Below are 22622 nucleotides of genomic sequence, written 5' to 3'. Positions count from 1 at the left end.
CCCTTTTTGGTCGGGTTGCTGAACTGCATAAGCAGGGTCTCTCATCAAGACACTGGACGATCCTCCACCCAAATCCTCGGCCCTTACTGGTGCTGACTGCAGCCCCATAACCATCAGACGCCATCTGAAAATGAAGGGCTTCAAAAACAAAAAACTTCTTCAAAAACCTTGTCTCCTTGAACACCACAGAACTGCAAGACAGCACCAAACATGGGACATTCAAAGGTGGAAGAAAGTTTTATTCTCTAATGAGAAAAAATGTAACCTTGATGGTCCTGACGGTTTCCAACGTTACTGGCAGTGGCGGTGCGTCCATAGGGACGCAGGAGCGCCGCCCCCTCTGGCTCGCTCACAGCCAGTAAAATATACAGATTCATACACTGTATGAATCTGTATATTTTCGCCGCTGCCGCCCACTATTCAGCTGGCCGGATGTTGAGCGCCGGTCAGCTGAATAGCGGCAGCTGACTGGCTGTGTGGAAGTGCCTATCAGAGCCAGCGGCCCTGATAGGCTGTCCGAGTACAGCCCTGAGGCTGTAGTCGGCTTCCTGAAGCTCATCCTCGGGGGGTACCGGCCGTACGTCTGAGGATAAGACTTGACAGGCGTCTCAGCCAATCAGGTAACCTGATTGGCTGAAGCGTCATCGAGGGCGGGACGAGGGACATCGAGGGACATAGAAGCCATAAAGGTAAGTGCCAGGGGGGGGGGGGGTACTGGGCACAGTGGCTACAAGTGGGGGCATAGTGGCTACAAGTGGGGGCACAGTGGCAACAAGTGGGGGCACAGTGGCTACAATTGGGGGCACAGTGGCTACAATTGGGGGGCACAGTGGCAACAATTGAGGGCACAGTGGCAACAATTGGGGGCACAGTGGCAACAATTGGGGGCTGTGTTTGATGGCATAGTGGTGACAATTGATGGCACAGTAGCTGCGTTTGATGGTATGGCACAGTGGTTGCGTTTTGATGGCATGGCACAGTGGCTGCGTTTTGATGGCATGGCACAGTGGCTGCGTTTTGATGGCATGGCACAGTGGCTGCGTTTTGATGGCATGGCACAGTGGCTGCGTTTTGATGGCACGGTGGCTGCGTTTTGATGGCATGGCACAGTGGCTGCGTTTTGATGGCACAGTGGTTGCGTTTTGATGGCACAGTGACTGCATTTGATGGCATGGCACAGTGGTGACAATTGATAGGTACAGTGAGGCTGCAATTGTTTTTTTTTTTTTTTCGTTTGCGCCCCCCCAAAAATTTTGAGCACCAGCCACTGGTTACTGGCATGACAAGCAGATCCCACCTGAAATGTTTTCTACGCGCCATAGTGGAGGGGGCGCCATAATGGTCTGGGGTGCTTTTTCCTTCAGTGGAACAATGGAGCTTCAGGATGTGCAGGGGCGTCAAACGGCCGCTGGCTATGTCCAGATGTTGTAGAGCATTCCTCATGACTGAGGGCCCTTGTCTGTGTGGTAACGACACAGGACAACGCTTCAGTACACAATGCCCGCAGGACAAGGGACTTCTTCCAGGAGGATAACATCACTCTTTTGGCCCATCCTGCGTGTTCCCTGATCTAAATCCAATTGAGAACCTTTGGGGATGGATGGCGAGGGAAGTTTACAAAAATGGACAACAGTTCCAGACAGTAGATGGCCTTCGTGCGGCTGTCTTCACCACTCGGGGAAATGTTCCCACTCACCTCATGGAAACGCGAGACATCAAGCATGCCGAAACCAATAACGGCGGAGCTACTCATTACTGAGTTCATGTTTGGAAGTTGGATTTCTGTTTTGGGGGGGTTTCGTTTTTTTTTGGAGGTGTGGTCCTAAACTTTTGATCAGCTGAAAAACAGCCTGTTTCAGTTTATTCGTTGTTTTCATTAAATTGAAAGCTCAAAAAATGTTTTGTCTCCTCTCATTTCTTTTTGTTGCATGTTGAAGCTCTACTTGGAACCTTGTTAAGATCCAATATCTTAAAAAATATGATTTTTTGCCATTTTAAGGCACAGCGGTTGTTTACTCATAGAAACCACATGTGAGGCTCTTTTATATACCGTATTTATCAGCGTATAACACGCAACTTCAATTCAAAAGGGAAGTTTCAGGAAAAAAAACTTTTTACGCAAGATAATGGTCAGTGGCCATCAATGCAGCCTGATTAGTGCCCATCTGCAGCCTGATCTGTGCCCATCAATGCAGCCTGATTAGTGCCTATCTGCAGCCTCAATGCAGCCTGATATGTGCCCATCAATGCAGCCTGATTAGTGCCCATCAATGCAGCCTGATCTGTGCCCATCAATGCAGCCTCACCATCTCTCATGCAGTGCAGGAAATCACCAAGCCGTCATCTCCTGTTTACTCGGCTCCCAGCCGGCAGTCACACACACAGTCCCGCCATCGGCATTGGACCAGCTCCTGTGATTGACAGAACACTGGTCCAATGACGGTGGCGGGACTGTGTGTGTGGCGTCAGAGCCGAGTAAGCAGGAGATGGCGGCTCGTGATTCCGGCGATCCTCGTCCCCCTCCTTCGAGGTACATGATCGGCGTATAACACGCACCCGTGATTTTCCCCCTATTTTTCGGGGGGGGGGGGGCGGAGTGCATGTTATACACTAATAAATACAGTATATTCTATTATAGGTATTATACTTGTCTCTTGTGACCCGTGTGTCTTACCTCACCCTTATTCTAGAAGCACATCCTTCATCAGTCTGCTCAGAATTCGGTATTTCCAGGAGTGTCAGATCCCTGTGTCCCGCCCCCCCTGCGCACCATGATATTTCATCCTCCCATCCACCCCTACATTACTACAGGACTCAGTGATGTAGGGGAGAGAGGGTGGAACTACAGCATGTGGTGGGGGCAGGGATGCTGATAGTAAGGGGGTGCAGGTAATACCCCTGTACTGGACCCAGGCCCCATCGGATCAGCAGGTGGGCCCGGGCTCGGCAGAGTTGCATGGGGGCCCCCGGGCCTGGCAGGGATCATAAGGTCATAGCAAGGTACCCATACATGGGATGGGGCAGGATGTCGTCACTCCGATGAAGAATAAAGTAACTGATGGAGCCCATGTGAGCCCCCCCCATCATGTCCAGGGGTTATGTACAAGGCAGGGGAGGGCGGGTGGATGCGAGGTAAAGGATGAACATGCACATCACATTGATTAAAGCCTGACATGTCATGCAAAGCACTTCTGTGGAGCCGATCTGACGGCACTTTGTCTGATGAAGGAATTCCTCCAACTACATCCACAGAATCCCTTGAAAGTTGCAAATATCCATTGAAGATCTATAGACCTATTATCCAGCGGTAGAAGCAGCTGACGTTTCGTACAAATCTTCACTTCTCCTATTAGTCAAGCCTTGCCCCACCCACTTTCACTCCCAAAAAAAAAAACTTTTGGTCAGTGAGGTTGACCATCATGTTAAAAATCCAATATGGAGGCAGAAGGGCGTCTACCTTTGTTTAAAGTCAGGCAGAAATTCTGTTGATGAAGAAGAGGAGGAGTGTCTCTAGGGGAAATGTAGCAGGGGACCCGACAAGGGCCAATCTGGGGGCTCACCCCGGCACCCATCAAGGGCCAGTCTGGGGGTTCGGCCCCGGCACCCGGCAAGGGCCAGTCTGGGGGTTCACCCCGGCAAGGGCCAGTCTGGGGGCTCGGCCCCGGCATCCGGCAAGGGCCAGTCTGGGGGCTCGGCCCCGAGACACAGCAAGGGCCAGTCTGGGGGTTCACCCCGGCAAGGGCCAGTCTGGGGGTTCACCCCGGCAAGGGCCAGTCTGGGGGTTCACCCCGGCACCCGGCAAGGGCCAGTCTGGGGGCTCGGCCCCGGCAAGGGCCAGTCTGGGGGCTCGGCACCCGGCAAGGGCCAGTCTGGGGGTTCACCCTGGCACCCGGCAAGGGCCAGTCTGGGGGTTCACCCCGGCAAGGGCCAGTCTGGGGGTTCACCCCGGCAAGGGCCAGTCTGGGGGTTCACCCCGGCACCTGGCAAGGGCCAGTCTGGGGGCTTGGCCCCCGCAAGGGCCAGTCTGGGGGTTCACCCCGGCACCCGGCAAGGGCCAGTCTGGAGGCTTGGCCACGGCAAGGGCCAGTCTGGGGGCTCGGCCCCGGCAAGGGCCAGTCTGGGGGCTCGGCCCCGGCAAGGGCCAGTCTGGGGGTTCACCCCGGCAAGGGCCAGTCTGGGGGTTCACCCCGGCAAGGGCCAGTCTGGGGGCTCGGCCCTGGCAAGGGCCAGTCTGGGGGTTCACCCCGGCAAGGGCCAGTCTGGGGGTTCACCCCGGCAAGGGCCAGTCTGAGGGCTCGGCCCTGGCAAGGGCCAGTCTGGGGACTCGGCCCCGGCAAGGGCCAGTCTGGCCACTCTTTCAGTCCATGTGTGCCAGGCCTAACATAACCTCTGCATGGAATGTGCCAACCTGATCTGCCGACATTAGAGAAGAGAAATGAAGGACTCACTATGACCGAGTGGAAAATGACGCAGCAATACGGCTCCTAAGATTCCGGCTGGTGATAGAGGGAAATAGGAGAGGTTGGCAGACGTTGTATAGAGTGCAGTTGGGTAGTGTACACATATACAGGTACAGGCTTGCCAGGCTGGTTGTTGGCACAGAAGGGTGAACTATTTATTGGGTGTGTCGGGTTATCTAAGGCAATTCATTCTCTATGGACTATAAAAAGAATTAAACCCTTTTGAGGTTTTTGCCTTTCACTACGAATGAGTTCCAGTTTTCTGCATTGCGATGTCTAAATGCAAGTGAGCTACTGACCCCCTTAATGCAACCTTTCACAGCGGAGGGACGTTGGTGCCATGTGCCAATTTCACGATGGCCCTTACTTACATATAGGGGGAAGGTTGTCAAATGTGTCCTACCTGGGGGGGAGGGGGGGGATAATAGATAGAGAGTTCCCAAGTGACCAAGCTGCTTTGCTTAACTACAATGTAGAAAAGTGAAGTCAACGACTTGGCTATAGTCTCTGAAAGGGGTGCCAGGATCACAAGACTGGTCAAACAGAACTACATATATATATACATTCCTAGAAAACGGAGCAGAAATAAATATATGTAAGATAATTTTCCCGGACTAAGCTTTGTAACTCTGTTTGGCAAGCCCTGTGATCCAGGCACCCATCAGAGAACACAAGTCATTTCGCTGACCTCACTCTTTTTACATTGCAGAGAAGCAATACAACTTGGTCACTGACCCAACCCCAGCTATCACCCTATTGATGAGGTCATTGTTCTAATGTCTTCTATTACCCGTGAGTTCTTATCATTGGTTGGACAATATTATACCATGTAGTGGAATCTGATTGGCTCATACTACTTGTCATGGATGGAAGTCCGTATCCGCTAGAACGGGCTAACCAGGAATTCAGGGAATGAATGGGGCTGTTTGGAGGCACAAGCCTCAAAAGAGACACCAAGAAGTATTGGTTACCCGAGTGTCACCAAGGTAACACTGGAAATTGTGGTCATGGAGTGGCAGGGGAGGCACAGAGTGTCTGTAGAGGCTGACATGACGCGGGGCGACACCAGATACATAGAAGAAAGACTACTCGAGGGAAGCAGGAGGAGAAGACTAGACTACTCGAGGGAAGCAGGAGGAGAAGACTACTCGAGGGAACCAGGAGGAGAAGACTAGACTACGCGAGGGAACTTGGAGAAGACTAGACTACGCGAGGGAACCAGGAGGAGAAGACTAGACTACGCGAGGGAACCAGGAGGAGAAGACTAGACTATGCAAGGAAACCAGGAGGAGAAGACTAGACTACTCGAGGAAACCAGGAGGAGAAGACTAGACTACGTGAGGGAACCAGGAGGAGAAGACTAGACTACGCGAGGGAACCAGGAGGAGAAGAATAGACTACTCGAGGAAACCAGTAGGAGAAGACTAGACTACGCGAGGAAACCAGGAGGAGAAGACTAGACTACGCAAGGGAACCAGGAGGAGAAGACTAGACTACGCAAGGGAACCAGGAGGAGAAGACTAGACTATGCAAGGAAACCAGGAGGAGAAGACTAGACTACTCGAGGAAACCAGGAGGAGAAGACTAGACTACGTGAGGGAACCAGGAGGAGAAGACTAGACTACGCGAGGGAACCAGGAGGAGAAGAATAGACTACTCGAGGAAACCAGTAGGAGAAGACTAGACTACGCGAGGGAACTTGGAGAAGACTAGACTACGCGAGGGAACCAGGAGGAGAAGACTAGACTACTCGAGGAAACCAGGAGGAGAAGACTAGACTACTCGAGGAAACCAGGAGGAGAAGACTAGACTACGCAAGGGAACCAGGAGGAGAAGACTAGACTACGCAAGGGAACCAGGAGGAGAAGACTAGACTATGCAAGGAAACCAGGAGGAGAAGACTAGACTACTCGAGGAAACCAGGAGGAGAAGACTAGACTACGTGAGGGAACCAGGAGGAGAAGACTAGACTACGCGAGGGAACCAGGAGGAGAAGAATAGACTACTCGAGGAAACCAGTAGGAGAAGACTAGTCGAGAAGGAGGAGAAGAATAGACTACTCGAGGAAACCAGTAGGAGAAGACCAGACTACTCGAGGGAACCAGGAGGAGAAGACTAGACTACTCGAGGGAACCAGGAGGAGAAAACTAGACTACGCGAGGGAACCAGAAGAAGATTAGACTACACGAGGAAACCAGGAGAAGAAGACTAGACTACTCGAGGAAACCAGGAGGAGAAGACTAGACTACTCGAGGAAACCAGGAGGAGAAGACTAGACTACGCAAGGGAACCAGGAGGAGAAGACTAGACTACGCAAGGGAACCAGGAGGAGAAGACTAGACTATGCAAGGAAACCAGGAGGAGAAGACTAGACTACTCGAGGAAACAAGGAGGAGAAGACTAGACTACGTGAGGGAACCAGGAGGAGAAGACTAGACTACGCGAGGGAACCAGGAGGAGAAGAATAGACTACTCGAGGAAACCAGTAGGAGAAGACTAGTCGAGGGAACCAGGAGGAGAAGACCAGACTACTCGAGGGAACCAGGAGGAGAAGACTAGACTACTCGAGGGAACCAGGAGGAGAAAACTAGACTACGCGAGGGAACCAGGAGGAGAAGACTAGACTACTCGAGGGAACCAGGAGGAGAAGACTAGACTACGCGAGGAAACCAGGAGAAGACTAGACTAGACTACTCGAGGGAACCAGGAGGAGAAAACTAGACTACGCGAGGGAACCAGGAGGAGAAAACAAGACTACGCGAGGGAACCAGGAGGAGAAGACTAGACTACGCGAGGGAACCAGGAGGAGAAGACTAGACTACGCGAGGGAACCAGGAGGAGAAGACTAGACTACGCGAGGGAACCAGGAGGAGAAGACTAGACTACTCGAGGAAACCAGGAGGAGAAGACTAGACTACACGAGGGAACCAGGAGGAGAAGACTAGACTTCGCGAGGGAACCAGGAGGAGAAGACTAGACTACGCGAGGGAACCAGGAGGAGAAGACTAGACTACGCGAGGGAACCAGGAGGAGAAGACTAGACTACGCGAGGGAACCAGGAGGAGAAGACTAGACTACGCGAGGGAACCAGGAGGAGAAGACTAGACTACTCCAGGGAAGACTACTCCAGAGAATCAGGACTAAGTGCATGCATGTTCAGGACAGGTGAGAGTCCTAAGAAGGGTCAATGTGCAGAGTGTAAGGAGCCACCTAGTATTTAATAGAGCACCCTACAAGGGATGATGGGCTTTGCTGCAGAACAGCTTCCGGGATGTGGCCCTCTGATCCACCAAAACAGGCAGCTATAGAACAACAAGCACTCCAGAGAAAACAGGCGTGTCAGGGGAACACTAGTCGCATTTGTCTGACTGGAACGCTCCGTAGATTGCAGCGTGTGGCCCCCCAATACAGATGTTGCTGACAGAAGGCTGGAAAGACGAAACCTCGCTGCATCTGGGACAGGTGAGACTCAATGGAACTTGCATGAAAACGCAAAGTCCACTTTAACAACTTCCCATCCCCCCAAATTAAAAGAGTGAAATAAAGATTGCAGAGAAGCAACATTAGAAGGGGAAAAAAAATAAAAATGACTTACTTTAGACCGACGGTCCTGAAAGTGATAGAGAAGTCCCCGCGCCTTACCTCCCAGGTACTTCACACCTTGCAGAACGTGCTTCTGATTTTCATGCAAGGTCCCCTGTGACTGCTCTAAAAGTTCCTCTATACTTCAATCTATTGAGGGGAGCGCAGAGAACTCCGAACACCGGACCTACACAGGATGTAGTCATCAAATACTTTGCACTGTCAACAGGCGCTCTATGGCCCGCATCCAGGTCCCGGGTGTGCTGACTAAGCAAAATAAATATCACTTCTAAAATACAAAAATTCCTGTACAACTCGGCTCTGCGAAAAGAAAATAAGTTCCAGGTTCCTGACAGTTCAGGATCCTGATGGTTGTGTCAAGAAAAGGTACCAATATGAAAAATAATAATAAAATACCATATTTATCGGCGTATACCGCGCACTTTTTTGCCCTGGGCAAAATCGTGGGTGAGCGGTATACGCCGATACCCGCCTTCCCGCACCGAGTTTTGAATACTGCGCCGAGATATACAGAGCGCAGTACACTCGTGTATTGTCGGGCAGTCTCGGGTCCTCTCGCGCTGATGTCCTGGATGTCAGTGCGAGAGTAGGCGAGACTTCCCGACAATACACGAGTGTACTGCGCTCTGTATATGTCGGCGCAGTATTCAAAACTCGGCGTGGGAAACGAGCGGGGAGGACGCCGCAGAAGGACGCCGGACCCGACGAAGAGGACACCCGAAGCCGCAGACGGACGCCGGACCCGTCGAGGCTGCCGATGGACGCCGCGCAAGACACCAAGACTGTAAGTACAAAAAAACGTTTTTCCACAGGAATTCGGGGCAACATTAGGGGTGCGCTCTATACGCGGGAGCGCGATATACCCCGATAAATACGGTAATAATAATAACAACATACACACAGTAATTATTTATATATAAATAAAATAGGTTACATTTTATTATACTGTATATTATATTTATATCCCCAAAAATGTACACAGCGCTTTGCATACTGTACATTCATATCACTCCCCACCCCCAAGGAACTTAAAACCCCTGCCTGCCCCGCCCACCACAGCTTTACCTGGCTCTCGGGGTGGGACGGACCTCTCGATCACGTGACCACTGTGATTGGCTGTCATCTGATCATAACTAGAGTGATCTATACCAGCTCGGGCAAAGTGTTTGGAGCGCGCTCTCAGCGCAGAGATTTTGGCCAGCTTTTCGTGTATACAGGAAAGACATTAGGGGCCTAATAGACCCCTAGGGGGTTTATTTACTAAAGCTGGAGAGTGCAAATCAGGCTCACTTCTGTAAACCAATCAGCTTGCAGCTTTTATTGGCAAAAGCTTAATTGAACAAACTGACGTTAGAAGCCGATTGGCTGCCATGCAGGGCCGGTGCTACCACTAGGCAAACTAGGCAGCCGCCTAGGGCGCCCGGCCGCTGGTGTTCCTACTCTCCTCTCTCTGCAGCAGGCCACTAAGTCTCAGTATCAGCAGGCAGCCGCCGCTCCATTCGCACATAGTGTCAGAGGCGCAGCGGCGGCAGAGGACTGTGTCTGTGTCCCGACTCTCGAATGAATGGAAGCAAACATTGGGCCCCGGTGAGGCTACATTTGATGGACCCCCGGTGAGGCTACATTTGATGGGCCCCATTGAGGCTACATTTGATGGGCCCCCGGTGAGGCTACATTTGATGGGCCCCCGGTGAGGCTACATTTGATGGGCCCCGGTGAGGCTACATTTGATGGGCCCCCGGTGAGGCTACATTTGATGGGCACTTCATTAACCACTTAAGGACCACCTCCTGCACATTTACATCGGCAGAATGGCACGGCTGGGCACAAGCACGTACAGGTACGTCCTGTGCTAGTACCCAGCCACGGGACGCGGTGTGCGCCCGCGACCCGGTCCGAAGCTCCGGGACCCGATAGCCGCTGGAGTCCCGCGATCGGTCCCCAAAGCTGAAGAACGGGGAGAGCCGTATGTAAACACGTCTTCCCCGTTCTTCACTGTGGCGCCGTCATCGATCGTGTGATCCCTTTTATAGGGAAACACAATCTATGACGTCACACCTACAGCCACACCCCCGTACAGTTAGAAACACATATGAGGTCACACATAACCCCTTCAGCGCCCCCTTGTGGTTAACTCCCAAACTGCAATTGTCATTTTCACAGTAATCAGTGCATTTTTTGCTGTGAAAATGACAATGGTCCCAAAAAAGTGTCAAAATTGTCCGAAGTGTCCGCCATAATGTCGCAGTCACGAAAAACAAAAAAATCGATGATCGCCGCCATTAGTAGTAAAAAAAAAAAATAAATAATAATAAAAATGCAATAAAACTATCCCCTATTTTGTAAACGCTATAAATTTTGCGCAAACCAACCGATAGACGCTTATTGCGATTTTTTTTACCAAAAATATGTAGAAGAATACGTATCGGCCTAAACTGAGGAAAAAATTATTTTTTTATATTTTTGGGGGATATTTATTATAGCAAAGAGTAAAAAATATTGAATTTTTTTTTAAATTGTCGCTCTATTTTTGTTTAAAGCGCAAAAAATAAAAACCGCAGTGGTGATCAAATACCACCAAAAGAAAGTTCTATTTGTGGGGAAAAAAAGGACCCCAATATTTTTTGGGAGCCACGTCGCACGACCGCGCAATTGTCAGTTAAAGCGACGCAGTGCCGAATCGCAAAACCTGGCCGGGTCCTTTAGTTGCCTAAAGGTCCGGGTCTTAAGTGGTTAAGAAGGTGGGGTTTACATGGGCAAGCGGTGGGGCCAAATTGGGGGGGGGGCGGCAAAATTAGATTTTGCCTATGGTGTCAAAAATCCTTGCAGAGCTGCATCAGATTGTGAGTGCTCCAGTTTTAGTAAATCTACTCCCTAGTGTCTCCATAAAGAGGACCTGTCACCTGCCCATGCTGCCACAGAAGGGAACTTTTTAGCACCCTTTTGACTGCAATAAAGTTAAATGAAAATAAATAAAAGTAATAAAATAATTTGAAAACAACCCAGGTGTCCCGCGTGTACATGCATGTAAACATTGGGGTAGATTCAAGTAGCTTTGTGCATTTTTTACGTAGGCGCAGGGCACCGTTTTTGCCCTGCGCCCCCGCAAATTTTCTGCGCTACCCTCGATTCACGGAGCAGTAGCTCCGTAAATTACAAGGGCGCTCCGGCAAAATGCCCGGTGTAAGCGCGCGCAATTTAAATGATCCCGTAGGGGGCGGGAATCATTTAAATTAGGTGCGTTCCCGCGCCGAGCGTAGGGCGCATGCTCCGTCGGGAAACTTTCCCGACGTGCATTGCAGCAAATGACGTCGCAAGGACGTCATTTGCTTCAAAGTGAACGTGAATGGCGTCCAGCGCCATTCACGATTCACTTACGCAAACGACGTAAATGTAAAATTTCGCGACGCGGGAACGACGGGTATACTTTAGCATTGGCTGCCCCTGCTATAGAAGGGGCAGCCTTACGCAAAAAAACGACGTACGCAAACGACGTAAACTGCGTACGCAGGGCTCACGTAACGTTGTGAATCGGCGTTAGTATGCAATTTGCATACTATACGCTGACCACAATGGGAACGCCACCTAGCGGCCAACGTAAGAATGCAGCCTAAGATATGAGGGCATAAGAGCCTTATGCCACGCATATCTTAGGCTGCAGTCGGCGTAACGAGGTTCCTGAATCAGGAGAAGTCGTTACGCCGGGGCAAGTTAGCAATTGCGCTGCGTAACTATGGTACCGCAGGCGCAATTGCTTTTTGAATCTGGGCCAGTAAGTACACCGCACACGTGAGGTTTCACCGCCAACACCGGAGCGAGCGAAAATTCTGGGGTCACCATTCACAGGTAAGTCTATATTGATATCGATTTCCTTACTTCCTGTTTTAGTGACACGGGTAAAATGTTGGACTGTCTGCAGTGAGAGGAGTAATCAGGACAAAGAGAGGAGGACAGTGAAAAGACGGTGAAAATATTCACCTGTTTCCTTGTGTTGCTCCCTCTCCAGGTGGATGAACAAGAAGGTCGCTGCAGAATGAAAGTCACCAGTGAGGGGGGAGGGGAGGGGGCGACTTCTCGCTCGTCCAGCCGACAGGATCACAAGGGTGACTTTACCCCCCAAACTGGTAAAAACTGATGGCGGCCGGCTGGTCGGGGGGCCACTTTATCCAGGTGTCGCGGCCCTTACTCAGCAAGGACTTTGAGATTCTACGGCGTCATCACCTAATACAGAATTATTAACATCCCCGGGCCGCCTAACCATAGATAATAATTGATGGGAAGAGACACGGGGGGTGGAGTGGGGTGGGGGGGTGAGGGTTTAATGGGGCAGAAAGAGGAGGGTTCAGGGCACATTACATTCCTCGCAAAAAAAAATAAAAAATAACTTTGTAACAAGGAGATACAATGTGACAATTCTAGAGAACGATAGAGGGAATGAGAAACGGTTACATTTCCCAATCTCCTCTTGCGTTTTCTAAAACAGGGGCTCCCAACCTTATGCCGCGTACACACCACCGTTTTTCACGTCATGGAAAAAAAATAAAGTTTTTCTCTACATGATTCTTGTCAAGCCTGCCCTGCATACACACGATCGTGAAAATAAAAAAAAATGCTCGAGCAAAGCGCGGTGACGTACAACGCGTACGACGGCACTATAAAGGGGAAGTTCCATTCGGATGGCGCCACCCTTTGGGCTGATTATGGAAAGTTCCCTTCTCATAACTTGCTTCTGAGCATGTGCGTTTTCCCCCCCCTATCATTAAAGCCTACACACGACCGTTTTTCACGACGACGGACCTCTGGGCCCTTTAATATATATATAACATTTAAAATAAAAATAAAAAAGGGGGGGGGGTTGCCATCCGGGGGCCCTTTAATAAAAAATAAATAAATAAAAAATTATATATATATATATATAAAAACACGTACATTTTTTTTTTATAAAAGACAAAAAAACAAAAAGGTTTGCTATCCAGGGCCCAGGGGACCTCTGGGCCCTTTAATAAAAAAAAAAAGGGGGGGGGGTTGCCATCTGGGGCCCAGTGTATATTATATATATATATATATATATATACTGTGTATATATATATATATATATATATATATACTGTGTATATATATATATATATATATATATATACACACACACACACACACTGCGTAAAATAAGTATTAAACCCGTCACCATTTTTCCCTCTGTAAATTATTGATAAAGGTGACATTGGCATGAAATGCTCCCAACATGTCGGTGACAATCCATACAATCCATCCATACAAAGACACCAAAACAAATCCGTTCAGAAATGAAGTTCTGTATAATAAAATGGAAGGACACGGGGGAAAAAGTTGGTAATGACGGCTTCAAGACGCCTCCTGTATGGAGGAACGAGTCGCATGCGTCGCTCGGGTGGGATTTTGGTCTTCAGATCTTGAAGGTTCCGGGGGGTCTCTTCTATGAACTCTGATCTTTAGTTCTTTCCAGAGATTTTCTATTGGATACAAGTCATGTGATTGGCTGGGCCATTCTCCTTGGCTTTGGGTTCATTGTCTTGCTGAGATGTCCTCACTCGTTTCACCCACGTTCACATTGGGCCGATTTGACATGCTAAATCGGCGGCTATTGCCGGCAAATGCACAGTCGAAATCGGTGCGGCGCCGCAAGCGTGCATATGGGCCAATGATGAGCATGCATACAGGCCGTGGAGGGTGCGAGGCGAGCGTGCATACAGGCCGTGGCGGGTGCGAGCGTGCATACAGGCGAGCGTGCATACAGGCCGCGGCGGGTGCGAGGCGAGCGTGCATACAGGCCGCGGCGGGTGCGAGGCGAGCGTGCATACAGGCCTTGGCGGGTGCGAGGCGAGCGTGCATACAGGCCTTGGCGGGTGCGAGGCGAGCGTGCATACAGACCATGGAGGGTGCGAGGCGAGCGTGCATACAGGCTGCGGCGGGTGCGAGGCGAGCATGCATACAGACCGTGGAGGGTGCGAGGCGAGCGTGCATACAGGCCGCGGCGGGTGCGAGCGTGCATACAGGCCGCGGCGGGTGCGAGGCGAGCGTGCATACAGGCCGCGGCGGGTGCGAGCGTGCATACAGGCCGTGGAGGGTGCGAGGCGAGCGTGCATACAGGCCGCGGCGGGTGCGAGCGTGCATACAGGCCGCGGCGGGTGCGAGGCAAGTGTGCATACAGGCCGCGGCGGGTGCGAGGCGAGCGTGCATACAGGCCGCGTGGGTGCGAGGCGAGCGTGCATACAGGCCGCGCGGGTGCGAGGCGAGCGTGCATACAGGCCACGGAGGGTGCGAGGCGAGCATGCATACAGGCCGTGGAGGGTGCGAGGCAAGCGTGCATACAGGCCACGGCGGGGGAGGGCGTTACTTATTGTGTACCTGGTAATTCCAGGTCTTTCTGAAGCTCTCCACAAGTGCTCCTCGGCTCTTGGACAACTCTTCTGATAATTCTTTTGACTCCTCTGTCAGAAATCTTGGGAGGAGCGCGCTGGTCGTGGCCGGTTTATGGTGAAATGACGTTCTTCACACTTCCGGGTTATAGCCCCAACAGCGCTCACTGGAACATTCAGAAGTTTAGAAATCCTTCTGTAACCAACGCCATCCGTATGTTTTGCAGCAATAAGGTTGGGAAGGTCTTGAGAGAGCTCTTTGCTTTTACCCACCATGAGATGTTTCTTGTGTGACACCTTGGTGATGAGACACCTTTTTATAGGCAATCAGATGAGAATGAACCGGCTGATATTAATTTGCACTGACAAGGGGCGGGATTGGTTTCAGCTGGCTCTCCATGCCTTGTAGGACATTTTTGGAGGTTAGGGACCAGTGGTGGCTGGTGTTTTAAATTTGTTTTGGGGGGGGCGACAAACAACCACCCATCCCCCCCACCCCCTACTGTTTCCCGGTCGGTCTGGCACTTTCTTACCACATTGTGGCGGGTGGCAGGCAGCGCTGTGCCCTCTTCTCCATGGCGGCTTCCAGCTCCTCCCCGCCTCCTAGGCATCCAATAGGATCGCCTGTCCTTCAACCAGTGTCAAAACCCACTTCCTGATTGGCTGGGAGGAAGAACAGCGGATATTCCATTCGCTGCTGTAACACAACTGGGTGGGATCGGAGCGCCCTGAGCCCGCTCTATATTGGAGCCTATTAGAGCCTCTGGTTCTAACCCCCCCCCCTCTGCATTGGAATCCATGCGCCGGTGTCCTGGAAGCGTGTATAGTGAGTGAGAGAGTGAAAAACTTGTAGAGCGCAACACATGCGAACTGAATGGCCTCTGTATCCATTTCATGGGTAAGGAACCCCTTGACCTCAGAAGAGATGGGTCTTGATCTTTCTCCTGAAGGCCAAGTGGTTCTCCTCCAATCGGATGGAGGTTGGTAGTTATGGGGGATGTGATTGGTCCAGTCGGATGGGGGTTGGTAGTTATGGGGGATGTGATTGGTCCAGTCGGATGGGGGTTGGTAGTTATGGGGGATGTGATTGGTCCAGTCGGATGGGGGTTGGTAGAGCATTCCACAGGCGAGGTCCCTGGACTGCAAATCTTCGATCCCCTTTGGACTTGTATCTGGCTTTGGGTATCTGGAGGAGGTTTTGATTGGTGGATCGCAGAACGCGATTGGGGTTATGGGCTTTTATTTTTTTGCATAGATATTGGGGGGCGTTTCCTTGAATACACTTATGTATTAGGCAGAGAGCCTTGAAAGTGATTCTGTCTTTTACTGGCAACCAATGAAGGGATCTCAGTGAAGGGATCTCAGTGAAGGGCTCTCAGTGAAGGGATCTCAGTGAAGGGATCTGTGAAGGGATCTCAGTGAAGGGATCTCAGTGAAAGGATCTCAGTGAAAGGATCTCAGTGAAAGGATCTCAGTGAAAGGATCTCAGAGAAGGGATCTCAGAGAAGGGATCTCAGAGAAGGGATCTCAGAGAAGGGCTCTCAGTGAAGGGATCTCAGTGAAGGGCTCTCAGTGAAGGGATCTCAGTGAAGGGATCTCAGTGAAGGGATCTCAGTGAAGGGATCTCAGTGAAGGTGAGATCGATTCCCATGGTTTTTCCGTATTCTGAACGACTTGCAGACGAGTGATTTGGTATTTGGGGAGTCCTAGATAGAGGGCATTTGCGTAGTCGAGTCTGGAGTTGATAAGTGTCCCCACCACGACTGCAATGTCCTCTTTCGGGATAAAGGGGAGGAATCGGCGTAGTAGGCGCAGCAGATGGTGGGATCCGCTGACTACTGCCCCTATTTGTGCGTCCATTGTCATGTAGGTGTCGAAGATGACTCAGAGACTTGTGACTTTGGTGCTAGAGGTCATAGGTTTGCCCAGAATGGGTGGGGGTGTCCATGTTGACGCGGGGTGATTTTTCCGGTTAGCGTGAAACAGAAGAAGTTCTGTTTTCGAACCATTGAGTTTAAGATAACTGTTTCTCATCCAGTTATCTATTAGAGTGAGGCATTTCTCTAGTCCAAGAGAATGATCCTTTTTGTTGCAGATGTGTTGCAGGAGTGGTAAAGTAACTTCTGGTTACTGATGATTTCAAAGAGAGGGCGAAGATAGATATTAAACAATACGGGCGATAAGGGAGATCCCTGAGGGACTCCGCATGACACCGAACGTTTTTCAGAAGTGAAAGACCCCAGTTTCACTATTTGTGATCGGTTTTCCTAGAAGGAGGAGAACCAGGGTAAAACACCTTCAGCGACTCCGGCTACTTCAGCTAGCCTAGCCAGTAGTAGTCCGTGGTCTACAGTGTCACAAGCCGCGCTTAGGTCCAGCAGTATCAGGAGACAAGATTCTCCTTCGTCTGCGGCCTCTAGAGCGTCATCCCAGATTGTGAGCAGCGCCGTTTCTGTCCCGTGACCCGGACGGAAGCCTTATTGGAACGGATCGAGTAATTTATGGGAGTCTAAATGCTGTTGCAGCTGTTGTACAACTACTTTCTCCATTACCTTGGAGAAGACATTTAGAGCTGTTATGGGCCTCCGGTTGTTTGGGTCTTTGGGGTCGAGGGTAGTTTTTTATAGGGGGCAGTTGTGGACAGGGGGGTGGGGGTGCTGAGGCATTTTAAAACTGAAAAAAAAAAGTCCTGTTACTTTAAGCAAAATAAAAAATGTTGCCTGTAGTTCTACTTTAATTTCCTCTCCTGGTGTCACTGGGGGGGGGGGGGGGGGGCGGAGCCACATGAAATCTTCCTACAGACGGCAACCAAACCGGACAGAAGTATTTCCCAACATTTGGGCTTTATATCCGAATACTGAGAGATGTCATCACTCGCTGGCAGTCGCCTCATCAGCCCGGAGCTACGGGGGGGGGGGGGGAGTTTGTTGGAGCTACGGAGGGGGGGTCGAAACTCAGCTGTTCTACCAGTATACTGGTATATATGAGGGAGCTGCGTGTTACGGTGGGACGGTGTGATCAGCAGAGACACAATTACTACTACATACAACCCGGGTGTGTACCCCAGAGGCTCACTATGACATCACAGTAAGAAGAGGTTGTACTCCACACATCCCCCGAGTGTTCTATATACAGAGAGTACATTATATACAGAGAGTCCTAGAGACAGATACAGAGTAGGTTCTATACACGGGTAGACAGCAGATTATATACTGAGAAGAACGATAGATACATTGTTGCAGACAGCAGATTATGTAATGATAGATACATTGTAGCAGACAGCAGATTATGTAATGATAGATACATTGTTGCAGGCAGTAGATTATATACAGAGAGTTGTATAGTGAGGGAGGGATGTGCAGAGTGACTGTCACACTCCAGCCCCAGGCTGACGTCGGCCAGAAGCCCCATGGAGGAGCAACACTCACCTCTTTCCTGGAGACGGCTGCCTGTGCTGGGGGAGGGCAGGGCACTCAGTGCAGGGGGGAGGAGGATAGAGATGGGAGGGGAGGAGGATGGAGATGGGCGGGGATGAGGATGGAGAATATTAACCCAGAAATCCCTCCATAACCAGCAGACTCAGTGCCAGGGAGAGGAAGCCGGATTAACCCCTCTGTGCCCAGTCTGGGAGTAAACCGGATTAACCCCTCTGTGCCCAGTCTGGGAGTAAACCGGATTAACCCCTCTGTGCCCAGTCTGGGAGTAAACCAGATTAACCCCTCTGTGTTCAGTCTGGGAGTGAGTTGGATTAACCCCTCTGTGCCCAGTGTAGCAGTGAGCCGGATTAACCCCTCTGTGCCCAGTCTTGGAATGAGCCGGATTAACCCCTCTGTGCCCAGTCTTGGAATGAGCCAGATTAACCCCTCTGTGCCCAGTCTGGGAGTAAGCCGGATTAACCCCTCTGTGCCCAGTCTTGGAATGAGCCGGATTAACCCCTCTGTGCCCAGTCTTGGAATGAGCCAGATTAACCCCTCTGTGCCCAGTCTCGGAATGAGCCGGATTAACCCCTCTGTGCCCAGTGTAGCAGTAAGCCGGATTAGCCCCTCTGTGCCCAGTCTGGGAGTGAGTCGGATTAACCCCTCTGTGCCCAGTGTAGCAGTGAGCCGGATTAGCCCCTCTGTGCCCAGTCTCGGAATGAGCCGGATTAACCCCTCTGTGCCCAGTGTAGCAGTAAGCCGGATTAGCCCCTCTGTGCCCAGTCTGGGAGTGAGTCGGATTAACCCCTCTGTGCCCAGTGTAGCAGTGAGCCGGATTAGCCCCTCTGTGCCCAGTCTGGGAGTGAGTCGGATTAACCCCTCTGTGCCCAGTGTAGCAGTGAGCCGGATTAGCCCCTCTGTGCCCAGTCTGGGAGTGAGTCGGATTAACCCCTCTGTGCCCAGTCTTGGAATGAGCCGGATTAACCCCTCTGTGCCCAGTCTTGACATGAGCAGGATTAACCCCTCTGTGCCCAGTCTTGGCATGAGCCGGATTAACCCCTCTGTGCCCAGTCTTGGAATGAGCCGGATTAACCCCTCTGTGCCCAGTCTTGGAATGAGCCGGATTAACCCCTCTGTGCCCAGTCTGGGAATGAGCCGGATTAACCCCTCTGTGCCCAGTGTAGCAGTGAGCCGGATTAACCCCTCTGTGCCCAGTGTAGCAGTGAGGCGGATTAACCCCTCTGTGCCCAGTCTGGGAGTGAGTCGGATTAACCCCTCTGTGCCCAGTGTAGCAGTGAGCCGGATTAACCCCTCTGTGCCCAGTGTAGCAGTGAGCCGGATTAACCCCTCTGTGCCCAGTGTAGCAGTGAGCCGGATGAGCTCCCTTGTCATCAGATATCTGAGCACTCGGTGACCCTCATCGTCTCGCCCACGTCCTTCCTCCTGGAGAAGGAACACGATGTTGGGATTGGTTAGAAGTTCCCCATGTGTGGTGTCTGCTGGTTTCAGATGATGAAATCTGTCCAATCATTGCCCTGACTCGGTGTACGGCGCTCTGCACCCCCCCCCCCCCCCCCGCCCGTCATCCATTAACCCCGAACATTAGAGTTAAAATTTAATCTGCTTTGATTTTGCCTTCTTTGGTTCCTTCCTCGCCCTCCATCAACATAAGCCTGACATTTCACCCACCGGGCAACTTTTACCCCCCTTCCTGCCCAGGCCAATATTCAGCTTTCAGCGCTGTCACACTTTAAATGACAATTGCGCGGTCGTGTAACATTGTAACCATATGTTATTTTTATCATTTTTTTACACAAATAGAATCTTCTTTTGGGGGCATTTAATCTCCTCTGGGTTTTTTTGCCAGAAAAAAAAAATTATGAAAACAACGTTTTTGTTAAAACATTTTGTAAATAAGTAATTTTTCTCCTTCACTGATGGACACTGATAGGTGGCACTGATGAGGAGGCACTAATGAGCAGCACTGGTGGGCACTGATAGGTGGCACTGATGAGGAGGCACTGATAGGTGGCACTGATGAGGGGACACTGATAGGTGGCACTGATGAGGAGGCACTAATGAGCAGCACTGGTGGGCACTGATTAGGAGGCACTGGTAGGTGGCACTGATGATGCACTGATGAGGATGCACTGATAGGTGGCACTGATAGGAGGCACTTATGAGGAGGCACTAATGGGCAGCACTGGTGGGCACTGATAGGTGGCACTGATAGGAGGCACTAATAGGTGGCACTCTATGGGCACTGATAGGAGGCATTGATAGGTGGCACTGATGAGGAGGCACTAATGGGCAGCACTTGTGGGCACTGATAAGTAGCACTGATAGGAGGCACTGATAGGTGGCACTGATAGGAGGCACTGAGGAGGAGGCACTAATGGGCAGCACTTGTGGGCACTGATAGGGGGCACTGATAGGTGGCACTGATAGGAGGCACTGAGCAGGAGGCACTAATGGGCAGCACTTGTGGGCACTAATAGGAGGCACTGATAGGAGGCACTGATGAGGAGGCACTAATGGGCAGCACTTGTGGGCACTGATAGGAGGCACTGATGAGGAGGCACTGATAGGTGGCACTGATGAGGGGACACTGATAGGTGGCACTGATGAGGAGGCACTAATGAGCAGCACTGGTGGGCACTGATTAGGAGGCACTGGTAGGTGGCACTGATGATGATGCACTGATGAGGATGCACTGATAGGTGGCACTGATAGGAGGCACTTATGAGGAGGCACTAATGGGCAGCACTGGTGGGCACTGATAGGTGGCACTGATAGGAGGCACTAATAGGTGGCACTCTATGGGCACTGATAGGAGGCATTGATAGGTGGCACTGATGAGGAGGCACTAATGGGCAGCACTTGTGGGCACTGATAAGTAGCACTGATAGGAGGCACTGATAGGTGGCACTGATAGGAGGCACTGAGGAGGAGGCACTAATGGGCAGCACTTGTGGGCACTGATAGGGGCACTGATAGGTGGCACTGATAGGAGGCACTGAGCAGGAGGCACTAATGGGCAGCACTTGTGGGCACTAATAGGAGGCACTGATAGGAGGCACTGATGAGGAGGCACTAATGGGCAGCACTTGTGGGCACTGATAGGAGGCACTGATAGGTGGCACTGATGAGGAGGCACTGATGGGAAGCACTTGTGGGCACTGATAGGTGGCACTAATAGGAGTCACTGATAGATGGCACTGTGATGCATTTGCCTATATGTCTCAGTATACTGCTCCCTGCTAGCCATGTCTGTAGAGGTAGAAAGGAATTTCATGTGTGATTCATTCCTCTGACAGGTTATTGAAGTGCTAATGTCCCCTCACTATTCTAAAGGTTAATTGATCTATTGTGTTGTGTGAAGAAGATCTGTGTTTACCCTTAAAAGATGTGTATTGTATCATCAGGCTAAATGATTAGAGAAGTAGTATGTTAATTATTCTGATTGCTTCAGTGTAGTAATTACCTCCACTGATGTCATTATCTACAGAAATGTGTCTGCATGGTCGTCTCCGACTTGTCTCCTATAATCTGTATGGGAAACCCCACTGTGTGAGGGGGGGGCGGAGATTTCATTGTTCTTTGATTGGTGATTAGCTTGTAAATTGTATATAACCAGATGAATGCTGGCATTAAACTCTGTCTTGTTCTAGCAGTAAGCTTGGCATGTGTGGCTTATTGGGCGATCCCAGGAATATCCCTCCTCGTGGAATATTGGGGTGATTATCTTTATGGGAAGAAGGGAAGACTTTGACGGGGATATCATTCTAATACCGTCACAGGCACTAATGGACAGCACTGGTGGGCACTGATAGGTGGCACTGATAGGCAGCACTGATAATCAGTGTAGACGTCCCTTTAACACAAGCCAGTTATCGGCTCTCCTCTCCTCTCCTCCCGCTGTCAGCCTGAGGAAAGAAAAGCCGATAACCGTGATCAGCTGTCATTGGACACGGCTGATCGCGCAGTAAAGGGCCGCTGTGATTGGTTCACACTGGGCTGCGGGAATGAAGCCGTGTAAATTCCTGCTTGTCAGTCCGGATTTCAGTCGCAGGTTTCTGCACAGATGTCGTGTAAATCGCGTCCGGAAATCACAGAAAGTATTTCAGAAACTCCTTTTTGAAAATCGGTGCAGCGCCGCAGATCCGATCAGGACGGCGCCATTGCTGGCAAATGCCGCCGATTGGACAAATGCGATATGACATGTGGGATCGCACCAATGTGAACCAGGGCGTACCCCAATCCACAGGACTTAGCGATCACAGAGTGCCCCGCCCACGTGCCCAGCGCGATCACACGAGAATGTCCATGGACGCCCTCCGAGCAAACGAAGCCCGCGCTGTAGCCGTCTTTCAGCTATAGCGGGAGCTGGTACACCTGTGCAAGACTAAAGGGGAGGAGCCGCTACACCTATGCAAGACTAAAGGGGAGGAGCCGCTACACCTGTGCAAGACTAAAGGGGAGGAGCTGGTACACCTGTGCAAGACTGAAGGGGAGGAGCCGCTACACCTGTGCAAGACTGAAGGGGAGGAGCCGCTACACCTGTGCAAGACTGAAGTGGAGGAGCCGCTACACCTGTGCAAGACTGGAGGGGAGGAGCCGCTACACCTGTGCAAGACTGAAGGGGAGGAGCCGCTACACCTGTGCAAGACTGGAGGGGAGGAGCCGATACACCTGTGCAAGACTGAAGTGGAGGAGCCGCTACACCTGTGCAAGACTGAAGTGGAGGA

At 51.2% G+C, this 22622-nt stretch overlaps 1 protein-coding gene across 3 annotated transcripts in view; it reads right to left on the bottom strand.

Annotated features, from left to right (window-relative positions):
* AKR1A1 (aldo-keto reductase family 1 member A1) overlaps window positions 1-17977 on the bottom strand; it is a 51389-nt gene extending 33412 nt beyond the window's left edge. Inside the window, exons 1-2 of one of the 3 annotated variants that reach the window (XM_040360973.1) lie at window positions 12128-12204; window positions 12042-12070 (exon numbers count right to left, since the gene is read on the bottom strand). The gene's annotated coding sequence lies outside the window, so the exon portion shown is untranslated. Of the gene's footprint in view, window positions 1-8055; window positions 8164-12041; window positions 12071-12127; window positions 12205-17886 lie in introns of those variants that run through there. The other 2 variants (XM_040360972.1, XM_040360974.1) reach the window with 2 other exon arrangements.
* Between the last annotated feature and the right edge of the window lie 4645 nt (window positions 17978-22622).

This window comes from Rana temporaria, chromosome 7, assembly GCF_905171775.1.
Source record: "Rana temporaria chromosome 7, aRanTem1.1, whole genome shotgun sequence".
Taxonomy (NCBI): Eukaryota; Metazoa; Chordata; class Amphibia; order Anura; family Ranidae; genus Rana; species Rana temporaria.
The sequence above is the reverse complement of the archived record's forward strand: the minus strand, read 5'-3'. Positions and strand labels throughout refer to the sequence as shown.